Source organism: Lepisma saccharinum, chromosome 1, assembly GCF_977018435.1.
Source record: "Lepisma saccharinum chromosome 1, izLepSacc3.1, whole genome shotgun sequence".
Lineage (NCBI taxonomy): Eukaryota > Metazoa > Arthropoda > Insecta > Zygentoma > Lepismatidae > Lepisma > Lepisma saccharinum.
In genome coordinates, this window is record NC_139229.1 from 119,338,439 (window position 1) to 119,357,887 (window position 19,449).

The following is a 19,449-nucleotide window of genomic DNA, read 5'->3' on the forward strand; positions in this document are numbered from 1 at the left end:
ATGCTGAAAGCGACTTGATGGTGAACAATATTTCGCGATAATAAATGGCTGTAATCGCATCCAAAAAGAATTGGTAAATTGGAAATGTATCGATTAAAGGAGAGGAAAAAGGGTTATGATCATTAAAGTAAAGAAGCGCCGAAGATGCTGGGAGCGGAAACAAACTCGGTACGACGTCTTTGCGAAGTTACAATGAAATCTGCAAAAGACTCGCGAAACTTAATGCCCAGACGAACGTTCGTAATGCGATTACGATGTGCGTCGGGAGGAGGGGCGGCGGCACTGTGTGCGTGTGTGATTGAGGGGTTGGGGGAAAAGAGAAAAAGATCAGAAAATTTACTTGAAGGACGGGACAACTTGTCACAAAGTCTCCCTTTACCGAGGTGTTCAGTTGAGCGTAGCGATGCCACGGCATTTGAGCAGACTTCTCTAGGTTAAGTGAGAAGATTATTTTTTCCCAGGGAGGATGAGCATGAATCTCACTGGAGCCGGGGATGATCAAGAGGTCCCTTCTGATATTAGGCAAGCGGTAAGTTAGAATATGAAAATAATTACTGTATTTGCTTTCAGAATTAACAAACGTGCATCTTTCTGCTCCAAAAAAACACATTTAGCTAGTTTTCTTCAGAAAAATTGTCGCATTTTCTTTTCAAAGGATGAACATCAATCAACTTGCATATGGATGTCTCCAGTACACAAACGCACCTGTTGAGTTTTGAACATAAAGTTTAAAGTACTTTATGGATTTTCATTTTGTTAATATTTGTTTTCAAGTTGAGATTGAGATTTGCTAGCTTTTATTTGTTTCTCTATTCATTTTTCTATTGCTATGTTACATCATTGTTTTTACTTATTTTCAGATTTTTTTTTAAAAAAAATTCCTTCATTCTGTATCCTTATAAATTCTTTCCATTTAATTTACTCTTGTTGTATGTACGTTCTAAAAATATTAATTGTGTCATAATTGTGATTGTGACATTCTGCCATTTCATCTCTTGTATCTTCACAGTTTTAAAGCTCTTCCTCTCACAATTTGTTGATTTTCTTTCTCTCTTCACTTACGTTATCATCATGAGCATATTTCTGCATATTCACTAGCGTATTCACTTTCTATACTTTCGAATAAGACCGATTTTGTTTGTTTGTCACTATTGACTCATTACTTAATTTGCTCTACAACGAAACCAATATTATTGATTTCCATTTTACATCAGTATATCTACGGATATTATCATCCTATCTATCTTTATCAACTTTTGCTTTGCAATTTATTAGTTATTACATACAGTTTTACAAACTTTGGAAAACATAAGAGCCTAGAATATCGTATTTACTGAATACATAAATATACATAAAGCAGATTGTTTTTCACAATAATATTACTTAAAAATTCAATATTTCGTTCACTTAGATAAATTATGTCCGTAATGATCTTGGAAGAAGTAATGCGCAGATATTAAGTACTTTTCACAACTTTTAAAATATTCATTTTGAAAAGTAAGTTATCTGAAGTGTCTGCAGCTCAACCAGGATTAATTTGCATCTAAATTCAGTTCTAAAAATTAGTATAATACATGTATTAATTACTATGAAATATCTTCAAGAGTAAATGAACAGCTTTACAAAACTAGGAGGTTATTAATAATCTTAAACAATTCCATATGAAAATATTGTAGGTCATAATAAGACACATTAAACTTGGCATTGTTGTGTCTATTATTGGATTGTTGCTAGTGTACATCTTTGATATTTGTGCACATGATTTTCAAGCTCTACGTGAAATAATAGTACAATTCTAACTACTTCTTACCACAGGGATCGAACCCAGGTTTTATTGACAATGAAATATTAAAATTTCAGGTTTGATTTCTCATTAGCGTTATATTTCGGGAGTTGGATTTTGAAAGTGTATTTAATGTGTTCACACTTGAAATAACGTGTTATGAGTTTGGTTTGTTCACTTTCCACAAGCATTAAGCACTAAAAACTTTTAGTGTATTTTGAATATATTGGCAAGAATATAATTGAAATGCAAGAGAGATGTTTAGGCAGAATCTCTGACAAGCAACAAAAAAAAAAAAAAAAAAAATTGAATAAGCATGCAATGTCTAATATTTGATTTCGTGGCCTTATATTATATGATTCGGCATTAATTATTGTAATTTTTCGTTGAAAAATTACGATAAGGAAACCTGAAATAAAAAATGCTTATGATGACGACGATGATGACAATCTAAGAACAGAACACTCAGGTACAAGAAGTTGTTTAGGGCAAGAACATACAAATCTGCATTTCATTGGTGAACCGTAATAGTGTCAATTCCCATAGACTGTCATTTGGCATTCTTTTCAAACGACTCAAGAATTTACAATGAAGGGATTTTATGATTCCACTGGGTTTGAATCCGGAATCGCTCGCACTTATAATATGTTGTTTTCTGCCACTTCTTGCTAATAACTTCGATGAGGACGGATGATGATTATTAGATGAAATTGATAAAGGGGCATTCACAAGACATACCCACACCCAGGCCAAGGTTCGAACTCAGGACCTTACGTGGCGAGATTGCAAACAGACCAAGATGATTGGCCACCGAGGCTGCCAAAGGCTAATAATAATAAATTTTAACAGTAAGTTTGTAGTCTTGTAGTCTATAAATAAAGTCATCATTACCTTTGAATTATTGGGGAGAGGCTATCGGAATCGATGTTCCTGGATTACCTTACAAATAAATTCATGTTACTAAACGTTATCACCTTTTCATTTTTATAACTTTGTAATTCGTATAAAGCCATCCTTATCTCATGCTCAGATTTTATATCGGTTTTGGTTTTAGAAAATAATAACATCTGCTATTTCTTTCGAACTTCCCGACTTTGTTCTTTATTTTATCCTGCTTATTTGAGGATCTACTTTATTTTTAGTGACTAAGAACCCACTTCTTGGGCAGTTTGGTGTACGCGTTTTTTTATCTTTCCTCTTTCGAATGCATCTCAAAATCCATATTTTTAATAATCTATTACGGGACCCGTCGAGGCTTCCCTCTTCCTTCCATAGACACGCTTCTAACCATTATATGCATTCGCTTATTACCATACATTATAAATATCAGCTATTGTTAAAATACAAGAGAAGCCTCAATGTTTGTTTTAAGGCCACTTGTTACACAATCGAAACTGGAACTGCAGTGGCGATAACTTGATAATATTGTCTACTTCATTATCAAGGAGATCTGAAGAAGAAAGAACATATGTTAAGTAATATGTGTTCCATTCTTCATGATAAAATTATTTCACGCACTTATCTACAGTACAAAAAATACTTCTTATCTTTTCTACACATTTATTTTGCATGAATAAGATACTTCAGTTTTATTTGCTTTAATATGGTCATAATTTCTTTCGATCTTTTATCTCCCATTTCTCATTATCCTTCTATCGTTTCATAACTATAGTGTTTTATTTTACACATTTTCTGTTGTTGAGACAGTTAATTTATTCTTGTCGCTCTGTACTATTTTCTTGCATTTCCGGTTCTTCATTTTAAGCATGCTATTTAACTTCTGTGCATTTACTGGATGTTCTTTACATTTATCTTGTGATGTACACATAATTTTACCTATAGTATTGGCAGTTATTTTTCTGTCTCTTGTAAAATACTTCTGCCCCTTTAGCTTTCAAATTTCATTTTTCTCTTTCCCTTTCCATTTATATGATCAATCTTCCTATCCTTAGTGGTTTTCTTTGAAATTCTAATGTGTGGAGGCACATAGTGGTTCGGATCCCACTTTAAACTGTAGGTCGTCCCGATTAGCCTTTCTGTGCATAAAGTGGACTTAAAACAACAAATCAATCAATCAATAAAATTGTAACGATTTTTTGTGAGGCTTTCTTTCTATTCCATTTCTTTTGTATTTCCTTTTAATCTTTTGTAGCTGCCATCCGTAATAAATATTGCTTCCGTATCCTAAAATTATAACTAATGTTTCCTCACATTTTCTGCATGGAGATTTGTAGATCTATAGTTTATAAAATACTATAATCATAAAAGTTTCGATAAATACAAAGATATGATAACAAGAGATAATATGAAGAGCCAACACATTAAAAATATTAACATTTTTTATCATATAACTTCACGCCTTCCTCGATACTCCCACCCAAATGACAATCTAGCTTCCACGTAGTATATCTGGATTTTATTGCTGCAGACTAATGATGCTCTGGCGTCTGGATTCACGGCAACTATAATCCTCTGTGGGGCCTGTGTTGTGTCGTGTCCTTGTGTGCTTGTGATTGCCATTTCAACAATTTCGCCGACCTGCCTGGTAGTTATCGTAGCACGCTACAACGCCAGGGGTCCCGCGTTCGAATCCAGGCCTGGGCATGGGTGTTATTTGTGATTGTCTCTTCATCAATTTCACCATATCATCACTCATCCTCATCTTCGCGGTTAGCCAAAAGTGTCAGGAAAGCGAAGTAAAATAAACCAAATCAAATCAATCAATCGGTACTCCCACGTAACTCTTACCGTGTCAGAATTCTGAATTTCTGTCTTCGCTATAAATCATTTTGTATGTTTCCTTCGTTAGGAAATGCTTACTTAAGAGAACTGATCCGCATACTATTTATTTTCAGTGGCCATGTACGACCCTTAGAAACTACTAGAGTACATTCGCCATTTAGTCGACTCAGAAATATACCAAATAATAATACTATGTAATATTTCCGTTATATGTGTTAAGTCAACAAACAATATCAACCATAACCGATCGATTCCTTAAAAGCTACTCTAGAATTACAAATATAAAATTCAGTGGAGAAAAACTTGCATATAGTAGCTTCAGTCGATAATTCGTGCTGCTGTTACAGTGATAGCAATCGATTCCGCTGTATCAAAATATCTTAGTTCAGTATATAAAGTGTGGCGGATATAACACTAGCGCGAAGGATGTGGAATTTTAAAACGTGTACTGAAAAGCAGGTTAAGACTCTCTGTGGATCCAACCAACACCCTTTTTAAGACATCAAGTTGTCAATAATTTCTTGCCATAAAACTTTGCATTGCTTCTAACATTTATTTTCCGCTCGCCGTGGCAGAGTCGTTGGTACCACAATTTCCAAAGTCAATAGTCCTTACGTTCGAATCCTTTGTTAAGGTAAAAATGTTTATGAATGTTTGTTCCTTCTATATTTTACTCTCCTCGTTGTAATTAACACAGAGGGATCAGAACTATAGCATAAAAATATAATGTGAGGTAGCTGTTTTTAAGACACTGATAGCTTTTACTTGATCTGCTGGGCGTTAAAATTATTCATTGCGAAGAGTCGATCACGAAAAAAGAACAAAGAAGGCACATCTATGCTTCACCTAGAGTCGTGTTGTGCTAATCACAGAAGTTGGTAATTCTTCACTAAATTTGAGATCACCATTTAGGACATATCCTGTATATACTGTATCTGTTATTCACAACTTTCATGAAGGCAAATACCCTACCCCGTACCCATTTGACAGGATTTAAGTAAGCCTGTACGTTATGTAACCCGCGGTAGTTAAGCAAAGGAGGGGTTGCATATGCTACAGGATCCTTGCAAGAACAAGTGTGGTCAAATAGAACAGAAAATCACTGCGCGCCATTTGAAGAATGTGTTTCTTTACTTGTTACAACTTACAATGGGCGCGCCAGCACTGAGGTTATTTCCATCCTTCTAATAAGAAGAAGTAAGCCCCTTAGCAAAAACACAGGAATTTGAAGAACAAATATATCGGAGATGAACTCATGATCAAGAACAAATTAAAACACGTTGAAGAACTAAGATCACTTCGGCATTGATAAAATCTGAAGTTCTGAAGTGTCACACACCACATCGATGGACAAGAGACAATACACAACCCAACAGGGGATTATATTATCAACTGGGAGTCCAATCGTCAGAGCCTCAAGCCGTCAAGCGTAAAGTTCCCAGTGTACTACGTGAAGGTTATCCCTTACACCCCCTCACAACACATGAGCTCAAAATCGTTAGACCCTTAGTTGAGCAGCGAACGACGATAAATTAGGAATGCCGCTTGTGCCACTGCAAGGCGGACTTAAATGGAAGGGTCGAGGAATCTGTCTAATTGATGGGAAGACAATGAAATCTTGTATTACATGAGGCACGTAGAAGTCGACCGCTCTTAAGCGTCCTACAACAGTTAAACTTACACCTGAGGAAAGAGTAACTGCACTGTTTGAGGACCTGATGAGCTGATGTTGCTCAACGAACTAGCAGTGCCTCTTGATTAGCCAAAGCAGTTAGCTTGCTGGTGTTTGAGAAATTCTCAGAACTAGTCAAGTGCCGTTTAACTCCCATGTACTTTGCACAACGCTATGCTATATTTTAGTTGTGGAGTTACTAATTTTTAACACCTTAAGAATTTTAGCTTGGATTGGTAGTTCTAACTCTAGAGAAATGCAGTCAGATTGTAAATAAGAATATACATATCCCACGGATACATTTGAAGGGCTCGGGTGTAAAACATGGTAAGTGACATTTTGGTCATTTTTTAGTTACAAATAAAGTGCAATCCTTCAATTTTCAAGTGAAATTACCATGTCATACAATTTGCATTGGACTCAGTGAAGCCTTTTGAATTGGTAAACACAACAATAAAACAGTTTATCTAAAGCATAGCTTCTAATAACCATTTCTTCTTATTGAACTCAGAAATGACCAAAATGTCACTTACTATGTTTTACACGCGAGCCCTTCGTATAATTTCAAGATACTGATGTTTGTGAAGTTAACAGAGAGTAGAAGTTTATATTAAATTTGAAAACCTAGACAAAGAAGCAAAGTCTTAAGGACAGAACAAAGAAACCTAAAGACGAACTACACAACGGTCACCAATTTATTCTTTACGACTATTTGTTGCAAGAACGGATGCTAAAAGAACAAATAACACCTACCAGTCCTATAATATGTCTAAGCAGGAACTAATATAAATGCAAACATTAATGCACACATGCAATAATTAAAAGAACAACGTATTTACTCTTATTTTCTTACATACTCATCACAACGTGTGTAGTGCTAAACATCGCTATTGTGATTGAATCAGCTTATTTTACGTCTCTTTTCTGTCACTTATGGGTAATCGCGACGATGAGGATGTGTGATGATATGATGAAATTGATGAAGAGACACTCACAAAGAACACCCAGGCCCGGATTCGAACCCGGAACATCTGGCGTAGTATCACGCTGTGATAACCACTCTGCAACGGAGGTTGGTACATATCACAATAATTATTTCAAGACAAGTGCGTCTGTTTAAATCCATTTTCTTCGGAAAAAAGCTAAGCAAGGGTGGTTCTACAGACGAAAATAGGATTCAAACCACTGGGTTATTGTCCCAGACAGGAAACGACCCCTTAATCACAAATGCGAATTTGGATGTTGCGTCGTCAGGATTCAACAGTACGTCAATACACCAAACTTGAGGAAAAGGCTGAGAAGTTTTCATCTAATTGACAATCGATTAATCTCCCAACTCCCCGTCGAACAACACCTTACGTGGTCTTTGTAACGTTTCTTTCCGAGACCCCATTCTGCACATCCCATTGACTTCCCCATCAGCAAAACTTTTTCGCGTGGGGTCTCCGCCCCACTCCCACCCTCCATTTTCTTTCATGTCGCGTTCCCCCGCGGCGACCCCCTGCGGAACCCCTTTCTCCGCCGGGGCTTCCATTTCAGTGGCCAGCCCTCACTTTCGCCGATCTTCAATTGTCTTACGTGTCCCCGAACTCCAGCCTCAATCCCCTTAACGAGCTGAAGACGGCCACAAAGGATGCCTCCCTGTCTTTTCTGCAGGCGTCGTGCTGTCAGTTGAGCAACCTTTTGAGAGGAAGAGAGGGGGCTGGAAGCAAGCGTAAAACGTTCTTCATTTGTCTTCTCAATGTCAATTTTGCTGGCGGTTCATTCAAAATAATTACAAGCTGCCCTGCCCTATCTTCTTTACTCAAAAAATAATTTCATTCTTTCATAAATCATAGTTTCGATTATTGTACTTGTCCTTACATTATTGTGAAAACTCAGAAGAGAAGGACAAGAAATGCAACAGACGGATGTGGCTTTCTATAAAGATCATTCCAGCATTCGCCTTGAATGACTAAGTAAGAGACATTGAAAAAAACCTCAACATAGCAAGTTTCGATGATTTGAACCTGCGTGCTTATGAATACTATTATTGTTTGTTTATTTGTTAAAAGTCATAAAGGGGTCCGTCAGCACTCATGCTATTCGAACTCTTCTCGTTATACGGGACGTAAGTTCCTTACAAAAAAGATAATTATTTAAAAACAAGGTGAATTAAGATAACAAATATTTGGGAGACGAACTATTTGTCAAGAACAAAATATTATAATGAAAAACTAAGTCAACACCCCATTGATAAAGTCTGGGATCTGTATGAAGAACAAATTTAAACACATCTAAAAACTAGTATCAGCACACTCTTTATAATAATTGAGGCTACGAAGTGGTAGGATGGGCAAGAGGGAGAACAACACACGGATCCACAAAGGATTATACCGGCTGGAGATTCAGGAACCAGAGCCAGAGGCCGTGTCAGAAAGGTGCAAGACCGTACTTGAAGCGAGCATCCTCCGAGTATGGTCTTGGAGTGCCGTCTTCGAGTCGTGGACTGGAAATGAAAGTCTTTCGAATTGCACTTCGACTGCAGCGCCAAATACGATCAGTAGATAAAACTGAGTACTCGTTGTTTTCCCCGTGTTTTTAGGACTTGTTTTTCACCATAGAAATCACATAGCAGTTCCACACATTAGAAGAGCTTTAACCAACAACTTGCTGGCCCATAACGTGGCTGGCTTTCTGCCTCCGTGATTTTAAACAAATGAACAACGAGTGCGATAATCACATGACCTAGTCAGCAACAATCTGTACTGCGAGCTGTGCACTTGCGTAGTTCTGTTCTTGAAGCTTTCGAACTGTACTAGGTGACGTCACTTCCGTCAAGACCATACTTCAAGTCTGCACTTTGTACCTTTCGGACAGAGCCTCAAGCATACGGGTTCCTGTTTTAGTATGTGCAGAGGTTGAATGTTATGCCTTCGAAGCATCCTCGGAAAAAAACTAAACAAAGAACTGAAAATATTGAACTGTAGTACCTTGGTTGATCAACAAATAACGTGATGATGTGAATGATGAAATGGCGATGGGCATGAGGGTGAATGTCGTTCGTGCTATTAATATTCCTCGCCACGGCAACGTAGAGGCGGCTTATGAATATGAGTCTGTCACTTTGACACTTATCTAACTTAGTCTGTGCGTACATCCGCCGACCTCTGTGGCTGAGCGGTCAACGCAAAACGGTACGAAGCCAGAGGTTCCAGGCTCGAACCCTTGGTAAGGCAGTGCATTTGTCTCATCGTCCATTTTATTAATTCAGCATTCATCCGCATCATGATTTTAAAATTTAAATTGATTTTAAATCAATTAATACTAAACTCAATGGTAAGACCGGAGTGTCCAGAGTCAACGAGAAGGGAAATAGTGTAATTCCCCATAATTTCTCACCCTGTTTTGCCTTCATGTTCATTGTTATGGTAGGCTACAACAACATTGTGTGATCTTGTTCTTTGAATCGTTGCTCAGTTTGTGCGCGATGGGCGCATAACCCTTGTGCAGGAAAATACACTGTTCATGTCCGTGTTTTATGTGAGCAATGAATATTTATGGACAGTTTACCGTTGACTTAACTAACACTAAATATTTAATTTCTTTATGCTAAAATTATTTTTTAGGACGATAAGTGGAGATAGTCCGTCTTGCCTCGCCTATGGGTAAAGACGGGATTTTTTTTTTCAAATATTGGGTTCTGAACCAATTATTCAAACAAGTTTGTTATGATTGATTTAATTGTTGTTTTAAGTCCACTTTATGCACAGAAAGGCTAATTGGAGCTGGACCTACAGTTTAAAGTGGGATCCAAACCACTGTGCCATGTGCCTCCACCGGGTATCGAACCTCTTGATTACAAGGCGATGACGTTACCACTACACCATCGGGGAGGCCCTCACACGTTTGCTACTTTCATTCATCTTTATAGGTAAAGAAAGATAAAGTAGATATTTTTGTTGAAAAAATGTATGTTTGTTTACATTTAGTATACTCTGGTGCAACCTACCTTGACAGTGACGTCAGCAGGGACCACACTACAACTTGATGTATCACTCCGCGCCAAGCATGAAAAATTCTCTCCGTCACATTTGCGTCTCAGAGTCCGCAGAGAAAGCACATAGGAGAAGCGGAACGCTCTTGTGTGCAGCTGATGTTCATGCGGAGAAATGTCAATGCTTGGCGCTAACGAAATACGAACACGAAAAGATAAACAAACTAACTAACGGACTTTTAATATTTTGAATACGTGCAATAAACGAAGTACTGATATAAAGTAAACTTTGTTTTTACCAGTCTTCCACGAAGCCATTCTTGATGTAATTTTTTCTCGAAGCATTGATTGGTATATTGTCATGTCATTGCGAACCGAATGATACGGATTATCCATTATCCACGACAATTACGCTATTTGTTTGCAGTTTGGGTATAATGTCGACGAAGCACATCTCAAAACGCTGTCTCAACGCCTCTTCTCGAACGAAACAACAAACAAACACTTTCCACAAAACCATCTTCGCTTCCTACATACACAACAACGAACCTTCCTTTTTTCGCCTAAGGCTAAACTCCGAACCTAGAAGGAAAGCATACCAATGTGACAGTCACGTATCTAGAAATACATTTCGGGGATGTCCGACCAAGTGTCTCAATAATAATAATAATATTAGAATAATTCTATTGAATTAAAATACTATTAATTTGATATGTAAATTAATTAATATTGCATTGCATTACATGAATAGGTAACAAATGATAAAATAATAGATATATAACATCTATTCATTGTGACTTACATGTAGTTAAGATCGCCAAAATTTGTGTAAAAGCTACAGCCCTAGCAAGGAAATTAATGTCAAATAGACATAGAATTGAATACTTATTGAATAACAAAAAAAGGACTTAGATCATATTGCAATAGGAAAAAATAATTGTACTGTGATCGCTTTAAATTGCCTATTGGAATTGACGAAAAGTAAATTTGGTGATTAATATTTCATGCATATTATCATAAGTAGTAGTGTGGATAAATCTTTGGAAGCAGGGAATGAGCCAAATTCCTTGCATTTCAATAGGTTCAGCTTAAATGAATAACCATACAACCAATACAACAAATGCTAAACAATTATATTTTGATTTTTTAATTTTAGTACTTGCTAAGTCTTTCCGGGGGGGGGGGAATCCGGATCCCATGGACCGTTCCAAATACATCCTTGCAATGTGAAATAACTGTTGTGCCCTCCCAAGCTTTGTTTACAGAATGTCCGAAGGCAGACATTACCTCACGTCTCATTTTTTTCACAGCGATCCGATATCGCTTTATTGGTGCAGATATTGGTGGAGCCAAGCAACAATGTCGTATACGAACGCTTCCTTATCTTAAATACAAACCTAGGTCGTACAAAATACGCAAATATAGAGTCGCCCTTACCCTAACCTGTAATCATCTCTGAGATTCGGGTCAACGAACCCACGCATATTTTTTTTTTTAGCTTTAACTTGCAGCAAAACAATCGTACCGGATACTCTTCATTTCAACAGGTTTTTCAGAATCTAACATCTGTAATATATTTCTATGTACTGTATACGATGCAACGTGCTTCAAGAAAGGAACTATATTTTTGTGCTCAAATCTCGAGAACTTGCCGTTCGAAGGCGCGTTGTCATCCCTTATTCATTATCTCAATCCAAGTCGGTTTCGTACAGTTTATTATATTTATGTATCGTGCTCATAGTAATGGTTATTTATTGTATGATATTATATTCTGCAAGAATCCTCGCATTGTAACATTTTGAAATTCCTTCCCTTGTATCTTAATCTATTGAATTTCATTCCCTTGTTTTTCTTTCTTCCGAGTGCAGACAGTGAAAGTATGAACGCTGTAATCTGACTGGCTCAGATTAGGCTTCAAGTTAACTACACTCACCATACATGCAAAATTATGATGACCTAAGTTAAACATTAAGTATCTCTTGTTTTGGCCCACCATGCCCTATATCAGGATACCACGAAGATCAGTTCTAAATGGTTTACATTGTGAAATCCTTGAATCTACTCATGCTTTGCTAATGGGAATTTGATCCCCTATACATCTCCATGTTCCTGTTTTTGTCAGTTTTTCTGATTTCTTCAAATTATTTTTATTAGTTCATCTATGTTCAAGAGTGCAAGAATCTGGATTGGACGGTCATTTCACACTCGATCCCCAATCCCCAAACGCCACTAAAAACCTGAGCAACGTTCTGACTGGCTCAGATTAAGCTTCAAGTTAACCATACTCACCATACATGCAAAATTATGATGACCTAGGGAACCTAGAAAGTCTTGTATTGTTTAAAGCAACTATGTCATCATTGGCCATTCCTACCATTTTACTAACAAAAATAATTAAACAGAAACATGTCAGTAATCTTGTTACCTGGATAAAACTCAAAACGATCTTCATGTGTTTAAAATCAATACCCTCTGCGGCTAACCCGTCAGAAGATGACTGTCAAAATCGATACATCGTACGAAACGTGAAGAATGCGCATAACAGAGATTGCTGGCAAAGTAATTAAATTAACTGACCCAGCAAGTTTTCCGGGGAGAGAAGGAGACTTGATTGCGGCCATCGCATTGAGGGCAAGAAACAAATAGTCCGTATGAGGGCAAGTCTGTAACGAGTTATTTGCCCGAAACAAAGCACTTGTTTGGTTCAAGATAACCCAATCCTAGAAAGTAAAAATGATTCTTTCTCATGGAACCGAGAACAATGCCCATTGTACAGTCGGGAGCAAAAATGTATGTTCCCATCTGTATACAAACGGACGTACCGTCCAGTTCTTGGACAATGTGCTAAAAGTACTGCAAGTTAAGCAATCTTTTGAGAGGAAGAGAAGGTGCTAGAAGCAAGCATGAAACGTCCTTCATTTGTCGAAACAGTCTTCTCAATGTCATTGAAAATAATTACAACCGGCTCTACCATGTTTTTTTTACTCAAAATATCTAAGTATTAAGTAAGAATTTTATTTTAGCTCATTTCATAATTTCGATTATTAATAACGATAGCACTTTTCGTATCATTATTGTCAAATCTCAGAGGAGAAGGGACACTGAATGTAATAAATTGGCCGTGGAGGAGGAAAAGGCCTCCCCTAAACAGCACATTTCCTCCGATTCGAACGCTTTAGTGTGGCTAGATTCTAGGTCTTGAACTCAGAATACTCCACTGATAGTCAGGCCCATAACGCTGAGTCAATTCCTAATTGTGTGAGTTGTTGTTTATCATCGAAGTAAATTTCTCTAAGCTAATTTTACGTTAGTGGATATGACAACTATTTTCTGAGTGGAAATATATTCTAAAAAGGATGCTGATATGATATTGATATTTTCCTCTCATTCCTTCAGTATTACCAAGTTCTTCAATAGTCCTGACACTGGGGATTGATTACATCCAACTCTGTGCAATAGCTCTAGTAGAATATATTTTACTGTGCAGAACAATCCATATATACGCTGTTTTTCGGAGAAGTCATTTGCATGCTTATCCCGAAATGAAATCACTTTTGTAAATTATTTTCAATTTCTCCTCATAGTGATATTATTTAGGAAAGCACAAACAAACACAATTTGAACAAACATCTTCATTCATCTTATCCGACCACGCTGTTCATCGCTTTACAAAATGAATGGATGACACAATAGCTGTTGCGTAGCAATCAATCATTTACGCTTTTCATGTAAAAATCATGCGTATTTTAAAATTATGACAAATTTAAAGGGTGATGCAATATTTCTCCACTACTGAACACACCCATACACACATGCATTATATGTAATAGTGATATTTCATCAAACAACACATGAGACGTTAGAGGAATGATGGGAACGGTTTCCTTGTCAATATTTTAATTGACATAATTTAATGGGCTACGTGATTTATGATTTAATGTATTATTTTTCCAGAATCCAGCCTTTGTTGCACAGGACGCCGAAAGCCTAGCGAAAACTAGCAACGGATTTTTCCCATTGCCCCCAGCGGAGAGAGTGCCTGAAAAACGACCGGCTTCAGAGCAGCCTTCAGAAGGTATGTGGTTCTAATGTGTCTTTTTACTAATGTGGTATTATCTACAGTACTTAAAGTCCTTCTCTCTTGGAATATCCATGGCGAAATATGTCTCCCTCCCAAACAATGATGTATAAATAGGGACATTCAATTTTCGCGATGCGCGAAATCGCGAAATGTGAAAAAAGATGCAATTTTGAACATTCTGCACGTAACTACACCCCCAATGATGAAATATGCATGAGTTTTATTCGCTAAGTAATGCGAAATGTGTGCTTTTCCACGAAATGAACGCTTTCTCGCGAAATAACCGTGAAATATCATCAAATTAAGTAGAAAACACGCAAAAACTGACAATCGAAGTTGTGCGCGCAAACTGTCGATTTGTAACGGAACGTTTGCCTAAAGTTTCCTACCACTTGCAGCTGAAGAACGTTTTAGCTTCGATCACATCAGGAAGACGCTACAAATTGGGATTTCCCATGCACATAATCTCGGTTAGAAAACTTCGTTCCCAAGGGTCCCGGGTTCGAATCCCGGTCGGGCTTGGTTGTTTGTGAATGTCCATTCATCAATTTCATCACTCATCCCCATCTTCGCAAATTAGCCAAGCGGCACAAAACGCGAAGTAAAATAAACTAAATCAATCAATCAATCAATCAAAACTTCGTTCCCTGTCAAGCTGCATTTCTTTCTTCCCCCGAATGTCTATTCAACTTCCAGTTTCATTGAACTTGCTAGCTGTAGCAGCGATAAGATTAGTCTGTTCTCGCACATCAAGGGAAACAATGGTGTCATTTGTGTTCAGTCATGAATGAATTTTGTTTATCATTATGTGATTTCAACATGTGTTTATGTATGTACAGTAGTGATTATTTTATTTGTTGGACAGCAAGGATATCCTTTAAATACACACAATGAATAAATCACTTGAGATATGCAATTTAGAAATGAAGTGATTTTGTGTTGATGTCTTCTTTTTGGTTGGACAGCTAAGTACTTGTGTATGTGTACAGTATATAAAAATGAACTAATTCATAAATTTTTACCTCTTTTGTATGTTGTTTCCTCTCATAATGAAAAAGTGTGTGCCATTTTTTTTTTCACCGCTGGTATATACCGCTGATCTAACATTTTATTTACCGCTCTCCTCAGTTTTTATTTACCATAAATTTGTTTCCCTATGTATAACAAAATGTGATGGGTACCAAAAAAGAAGAGATTAATGTCGTTTGGTGAATTGGATTGAATTTGTGAAACGTTTAAGTAGGTATATTTCAAATTGTCTATTGGAATATTCTGAAAATGTACTGTAGTTTAGTCGGGATACGTTTAAAAACTTATATCTGTTGTTTAACGTTGAGCCTATAGCATTTTGAAGCAAGAGGTACCAATGGAGAGCCGTGACTAAAATGTTTGGATGTACTTTAGAATAAATTGCCTCTTCAGGTAATGTGACAAAAATTAGGAATTATTAGATTAAATTTATGAAAGGACGCTCTCACAGTAAGACTCGAGCCCAGAGTAGAACTGAACCCAGAACACCCTTGATAGCTAAATCCTCAGTCGATTACTCAAGTCACTCGGCAACTGAGGTTGAGGTAGTTATGTTCAGAGGCGCAACAAAGAATTTTTGTTGGGGGGGGGGCAAATACCAGGATAAACGTACCAATAATAATAATAATAATAATAATAATAATAATGCTAATATTAATAATATTATTATAACATTATTATTATTATTGATTTGCTTTATTTTACTTCGCTTCTTGTGCCACTTTTGGCTAATTTGCGAAGATGGGGATGAGTGATGATATGATGAATGGACATTCACAAACATCCATGCCCAAGCCGGGATTCGAACCCGAGTAGTGTTGCCCACGGGACGAGACATGTCCCGTCTCGTCTCGAAAAAGTCTCGAGACGAGATTGACCATGTGTCCAGTCTCGTTTTCGAGACGGGACGAGGCGGCTAATGAAAAGTCTCGTCTCGTCTCGTAAGTCTCGAAAAAAAATAATCAAAATAATTAATCAGTTTCAAATAATTATTTACTAGGAATAAATTATTTTTGTTTGGAACCCAAATCAGCGTGTATTACATCCAAAGAAAGGCAATCCTACTTATTTTTAACACTCTTTCGAAATCCATCATTACTTCCATTTTTCAATGTATTCAAGCTTAATAATTTTGTTTTAATAGTACTCCAGATTCAAGTACATGACTAAAATACCGATTCAGATATCTATTTGTAAAATTATTGTGATAAGAGAACTGTTCTGGATAATTTCTTTGAGTGAGAAATTTATGAAAATATTGTAAACCTTACGAAGAAAATTGCGGGCTTTGTTTGCTTTTCCATATTAATGAAATTATTTGCTTATCCTTAAAACAGCTGGAATGTTTTTAATGCTTTCAAAGTAAAAAAAAACTACTGATACAAAGCGTAAGCTATAGTAAGGCAGGCATACAATAATTGTTATCGTTACAACACGATATATTCTCACATAAGGTATTATAGAAATTCCACATAAAATAGTGTCAAAAAAGGAACTGACCAAAAGCAAGCAAGGTCTATAATCTGCCTTGCTGTTTGTAATCCCTCCCCCAGACCTCACGGTCAGGAACTAAGGATGGAGCAAAAGAACACCTGAATCCAGTGAAGAGATATAATTAATTAAAAGTAAGGGACTGATTTGTGGCATAACTTCACTGGATGATCGATATCCTCTCATGCTTGCCACGTCGCTTCGGTTCGAAAGATTGCATTTATTACTGTAGGTTAGTTTCTAAGCGACACTTCTACCTTTTCGCCTGTTGCTTGTCGCATCGAAGTAATAAGTGACCAGACCAAAACAACAACCTATGTCGCTTAGAACGAACACATTCGTTCGGTACCACATTCCGAACCGAAGAAACACGACAAGCTGCACGTGTCGCTAGTCGCTTGCGAGATGCTGGAAACAGTTATTTTCTATGACTGTCCATATCAATATCTCACTTCAATGTAATTTCTTTCATCGGTTAGGCATTCTCCCATTTCTTTATATTTCTCGGTGTTCCAACATATCTTCGATTTTTTTAGCAAGCTCTTGGTAGTTATATTCTGCAAGATTCCCCCTCGCAAATCCGAATTCGTCACCCGTTGTCCGTAACGAATCTGGCCCGACCTTAACCTCGTGTCCCAGCTATCTTTACTTCCAAAGATCTTCCTGCTGAAACTTCCTCCCTGCCAAACATCTGTTACCCCAGGCGCTTCCTTCCATTCATCCTTGAGCAAAACGATGTGCAGGTAGTTACTTACTACCATTGTTTACTGTGGGTCCTCGTCCGGCCGTGCTGGGGACAATCGTCATAAAATTCTTGCTCCTACAAACAGTTCTTTCATTGCGACCCCTCTTCCCAAAATCAACACACCCTCGCCTCCCTCAAGTTCTGTATACTGATTGCAAACTACAAAGATTTAGCACTAACAAGCTAGAAATTGACTCTTTGATTGGTTGATTGAATTAGTGTTTTAAGCCCACTTTATGCACAGTAAAGCTAATCGGGACTGAACCTACAGTTTAAAGTGAGATCCGAACCACTATGTGCCTCCTCCGGGCATTGAACCCGTGACACCTCGATTAAAAAGCGACGATGGTACCACCATGCCATCGGGGAGGACCTATACTGCGTTTGTTAGAACCTGTCCCCTTTCCCGCGCTAGCGATCGCTCGACAGTTTCGGTGCCAATGAGAAACGAGGAAAAAATCGTCTGCTGGGCAGCGAGGAGCGAATGGAAGCCAGAAGAGAGGCGCTTACGTAGACGCTGTTGCGACGTTGCGTATTTTAATTGGCTGCCTGGCTTTGACTTTTCCCAGCTCGGAGAAAAGCCAGCGACCAGCTAGCGCGGGAACCAGGACAGGTTGTAACAAACGCGGTACAGTAATAGACAAATAGTTAAGGCCGAATCACACGGAACTGGATATCCAGTTACCTGGTGCTGAACTGGCTACCTTCCGGGATATGATGGCTGCCTGGCTGACTGCTTCACTGGTTTGGAGGAATAGGACATGTTCTAATTGCTACTGACTGGATTCTGTAGAACAGCCAAACAGAGCGAAGTTTGGCCATGTAAAGATAATTGTGAGTTTGCAAAGGGGAGTTTTTTGTCTGGTTTTCGAGTGCTGGCTATTTTTGTTAGTTTCTCGATAAAAGAAAGTAAAGAGATGATGTGCAGTGCATTCGTGTTCAGTTCATTAATATTTAGGTATTTTTGCAAATCGATGAGATGTGTACGTGACAATTTTTCCCCAGAATGAATCCTGCGAATTTCATGTTCATCAAAAAGCTTGTTCGGTACGCATTGATTACCATATTTTTTTCGAGCCAATTTCTAGTCCATACGTTTATTTCTTTAATTCTTAATAAAAGCACAAAGCAGTATTCTTCAAATTTCTCGTCCATCTTTAGAGATTGTCTGCCCTGAGCAATGAATCATTGGAGCAAAAGTCTATCGACAAGTACGATAACAAAATAACTAACAAGTATCGTGTGAGGCGAAAACAAGCAAATGAGTAGCCAGTCCAGCGCCAACTAGGGAATTCCTACTGGAAATCCAGTTTCTTGTGATCCGGGCTTTAGATACTGTGCGTTGTCGTGAATAACATATCTTGTCTGAAGTCAAAGGAGTAAGAAGAATCATGAGACAGGCAACAAGCGGCATCTGCGGTTTGGAAATGAACACTCAGTAATAAATGCAACCTTCCGTAGCGAAGCGACACTACGAGCGGCACGTGTCGCTCAGACTTGGCCGTTTTCTAAACCTATAGTGTATTGTGTCGCCTCTGTCTATTGGAAGCGCATGCGCGGGTAATGCCTTCTTAGAGACTAAATGAGATTGTGTCGCTTGTCGCTTCGGTGCGATAGTCCAATGTCGCTTGGGGATTCCACCAATCGAATGCAGGCTTGTGCAGTCTCTCGTGTCGCTACGGTGTGCAATGTTGCTGTTGTGGGCTCGTTCCCAAGCGGCCTGTGTCGCTTGTCGCTTCGGTGTCAAATCCCCCTTACATCAAATCTTAAGAACCAAAGCAACCCAACAAACTGCTCGTGTCGATTATCGCTTGCGTGTTGTACGGATGAGACCGTTTTATGAATACCGTATGTCATGTTGCCTCGGACTGTTGTTTGTGCATGCGCGGTGAAAGTTGCTTACAAACTAAAGAGGCCCGTGTCGCTTGTC